The 4414-nt window shown below is 41.2% G+C and overlaps 1 pseudogene; it reads left to right on the top strand.

Annotated features, from left to right (window-relative positions):
- The first annotated feature begins 406 nt into the window (after window positions 1-406).
- Window positions 407-2610, top strand: LOC131753198 (serine/threonine-protein kinase tousled-like 1 pseudogene; annotated as a pseudogene).
- Window positions 2611-4414: the final 1804 nt, after the last annotated feature.

Raw genomic sequence — 4414 nt, 5'->3', positions numbered from 1 at the left:
CCGACGCACTGCATAGGTGCCGGCAGGTTCCGCCCGCGGAAGTCCTCTCGGCCGGCGCAGCCCGCGCTCCGCCCGCTCTCCGACCCCGGCCCCGGCGGGCGCCCCCTCGACCCGTCCGCCGCCGCGCTCCTTCCCTTCGCCTCTTCCCCGGCGCGCCCGCCGGCTCCCTCACTTCTCCCCCTTTTCCTGCTCCCCGTCCCCTCTCCTCCCCTCACTTCCACCTCCCCTGTACCCTCCCCAACTCCCCCCTTCTCGGTTTCCTCCCCCATCCCCTTGAATCTGCCCTCCCTGCCCTCGCTCTCTCGCTCGCCCTCAGCGCGGCCCCCGCCATGGCGGAGGCGGGTGCCGGTGCCGTTGCCGCCGCTGCCGTCGCAGCGGGGGGAGTCGAGTTCCCAGAAAGTAGCTTGATGAGTGTCCAAAGTAGCAGTGGAAGTTTGGAGGGGCCGCCATCTTGGTCCCAGCTCTCCACGTCTCCAACCCCGGGCTCGGCGACGGCGGCCGGGTCCCTGGTGAATCACACGCCGCCATGCCATCCGGGAGGCCCAGGGAAGGCCTCAACGAATAATGAAAGCGCTAATCACAGTTTTGGAAGCTTGGGATCTTTGAGTGACAAAGAATCAGAGACACCAGAGAAGAAACAATCGGAATCATCCAGAGGAAGGAAGAGAAAAGCAGAAAATCAGAATGAAAGTAGTCAGGGAAAAAGTATTGGGAGACGTGGCCACAAAATTAGCGACTATTTTGAATACCAAGGTGGAAATGGCTCAAGTCCAGTAAGAGGCATACCTCCTGCAATCCGTTCTCCTCAGAATTCACATTCACATTACACTCCTTCCTCATCTGCTCTACCTAATAGCCCTTCTCCTACTGCATTAGTTTTTGGGGGCCACCCTATTGTACAACCAAAGCAGTCATCCTTTAAAATTACCCAGACGGACCTTACAATGCTGAAGTTAGCAGCATTAGAAAGTAATAAAAACCAGGACCTGGAAAAAAAGGAAGGTCGTATAGATGACTTACTCAGGGCTAATTGTGATCTCAGATGGCAGATAGATGAACAACAAAAATTACTTGAAAAACACAAAGAACGACTAAATAAGTGCATATCAATGAGCAAGAAACTACTTATTGAGAAGAGTACACAAGAAAAACTGTCAAGCAGAGAGAGGAGTATGCAAGACAGATTATGCCTTGGGCATTTCATGACCGTTAGACATGGTGCTTCATTTACTGAACAATGGACAGATGGGTTTTTTGCATTTCAGAATCTTGTAAAGCAACGAGAATGGGTGAATCAGCAAAGGGAAGATATTGAAAGGCAAAGGAAACTTCTAGCCAAAAGCAAACCTCCCACAGCTAATAATTCTCAGGCACCCTCTACCAATTCTGAACCAAAACAAAGGAAAAACAAAGCAGTCAATGGAGCAGAAAATGATCCCTTTGTTAGACCAAATTTACCACAACTGTTGACTTTGGCAGAATATCATGAACAGGAAGAAATTTTCAAACTTAGACTAGGACATCTCAGAAAGGAAGAGGCAGAAGTCCAGGCAGAACTTGAACGTTTGGAAAGAGTCAGAAATCTTCACATTCGAGAGCTCAAAAGAATAAATAATAAAGATGATTCACAGTTCAAAGATCACCCAACGTTAAATGAAAGATATTTATTACTCCATCTGCTTGGTAGAGGTGGCTTTAGTGAAGTGTATAAGGCTTTTGACCTTTATGAACAAAGATATGCTGCTGTGAAGATCCATCAGCTTAATAAAAACTGGAAGGATGAGAAGGAAAACTACCACAAACATGCCTGCAGAGAGTATAGAATACACAAAGAACTGGATCACCCCAGGATAGTTAAACTCTATGATTATTTCTCCTTGGATACAGATACGTTTTGTACAGTGTTAGAATACTGTGAAGGCAATGACTTGGATTTCTCTCTGAAGCAACATAAATTAATGTCAGAGAAAGAAGCTAGGTCTATTGTAATGCAGATTGTAAATGCACTAAGATATCTCAATGAAATCAAACCCCCTATTATACATTATGATCTTAAACCAGGAAACATCCTTCTGGTAGGTGGAACAGCATGTGGAGAAATCAAAATTACTGATTTTGGTCTGTCCAAGATTATGGATGATGACAGCTATGGTGTAGATGGAATGGATCTAACTTCCCAAGGGGCAGGCACTTACTGGTATCTACCTCCTGAGTGTTTTGTAGTTGGAAAGGAACCACCGAAGATTTCCAACAAGGTTGATGTGTGGTCAGTCGGAGTCATCTTCTTTCAGTGTCTTTATGGTAGAAAACCATTTGGTCACAATCAATCTCAACAAGACATTCTTCAAGAAAATACAATATTAAAAGCCACAGATGTCCAGTTCCCTGTAAAACCGGTTGTAGGCAGTGAAGCAAAGGCCTTTATAAGATGCTGTTTGGCATACCGAAAAGAAGATAGGTTTGATGTGCACCAACTGGCAAATGACCCCTACCTTCTCCCACACATGAGAAGATCCAATTCTTCAGGAAACTTACACATGGTTGGGCTGACAGCATCCCGTACACCCCCTTCTTCAAGCATAATTACTCACTGACTTTCCTGCAAAATTGGCATGCTGTCTTTGAATTGCTTCCAGATGCATACTTGAGTTTGAGAGCTTTTGAGTGTTTTTGTTTTCTTTTTTACACAGGATATGGTTGAGAACCGTTTGTGAACTGAAGTTCTTCATAGCATCGTTTGTATGAGAGTGGATCATGAACAGTGAATAAATGTACACTTCTGACTGTAATCTTGAGCAGTGAAGGGTGACTGCCTGTTGCACAGAAACAGGAATACCATGTTAAGATAAAAGAAAAATGGTTTTTTGGGGGGGAACACTGTAAATAACGTTTATAATACTTAAATACATTTGGTTGTTACTAGAGAGTTCTCATATGGAGCGTGGTTTTTCATTATTTAAAAACACATGGAAAAAATGAGATGTATTTCTAACACAGGAACTATCTAGTGCCTGCATACGTTCTTCAGCAGTCAGCAGTTTATCTGCTGCAACCAAAGTAAGAACTGAATGACAGTGACAGTTGTGTTTTATAGTAATAGAATGTGAGAGTTAGACTCTTTGGACAAAGTTATTAGACTTTTGTCATTTGCCTATTCTGGCTTTTACCAAGTTGTACCTCGAAATCACATATCCACTTTTTTCACTGGTCATGTTAAAGGGAGAGCTATTCCTAGATACATTACACCTTTGACAAAGTGAGCTGCTTGTTTTGAAATCAGTTGAAGTCACTAAATTATAATATCTCCAGTGTTCTCAACATGTTAGAATTGTTAACAGGTATTTTTCTTTTGTTACCAGGCCTTGTTCATTCAAACAAGTGACAATACGTAACCAAATGCAGACCAGTTCTATGCAGGATAATGATAAATTCCCTTCTAGCTCTATTGTAAATTGTGTACAGATGTCGTATTTCAATTACCGAGTTTCAGCAGCTTATTCTTGTACAAATGTTTAAAAATATGCCTTTTCTAATTGAATATTGTATTTTTTTTAAGTCTTCTTGAAGGCACTTTAATTACTGCTAAATGATGTTGCTTCTTTGCTAAAGAAAATCAAATGACCTCCTTAAAGGTGCAAGTTGACTGTACATTATAGAGAGATTATTAAAAGCAGGCATTTATTAACAATCAAGACATGTAAAAATGATCCGTGTTGGACATAAAGAGCTCTCGAAATAAGTTTCTTGGTTTCTGGGGCTGTGGAGCACATATATACTAGATTTATAAATTGTTCATGGTAATTCTACATTTCTAGAAAGTTCTTATCAGCAAGGTGGGATGATGGTCCCTTAAACAAGTTTCTTGTGGTTTGTACAGATTTGTTAAAATGTGAACATTTTCTAACTGCCTTGTATGGTAGAAACCATTATTTTTCAGGATGCTGTATGTCACTCCTCTAAGAAATTTCTTTATCATCACATACATAATGCTGATACCTACATGTAAATTGTCCATGTTGCCGAAAAAGGAGGCTATGCTTACCACAGATTCCCCTTAATATTGTACAGTTAAACCATGGCTCTTTGTTCTTTCATTGTACATAAACACATTGTCTCTTTAAGATGCTGCTGAAATTGTAGAGAATGTAGCCAAAACATTAATAAACAATGACAGTTAAAATTTTTTTAAAAATCAAGGAAAAATCTGTTGTGTCTCTATACACCAACAGTGAACTATCCAAAAAAGAAATTAAGAAAAGAATCCCATTTACAATAGCATCAAAAAGAATAAAATATTTAGGAATAAACTTAACCAAGGAGGTGAAAGACTTGTACACTGAAAATTACAAGACATTAATGAAAAACATTAAAGAGGACACAAAAAATAGGAAAGACATCGCATGTTCATGGATTA

This window comes from Kogia breviceps, chromosome 3 (genome assembly GCF_026419965.1).
Source record: "Kogia breviceps isolate mKogBre1 chromosome 3, mKogBre1 haplotype 1, whole genome shotgun sequence".
NCBI classification, from domain to species: domain Eukaryota; kingdom Metazoa; phylum Chordata; class Mammalia; order Artiodactyla; family Physeteridae; genus Kogia; species Kogia breviceps.
The sequence above is the reverse complement of the archived record's forward strand: the minus strand, read 5'-3'. Positions and strand labels throughout refer to the sequence as shown.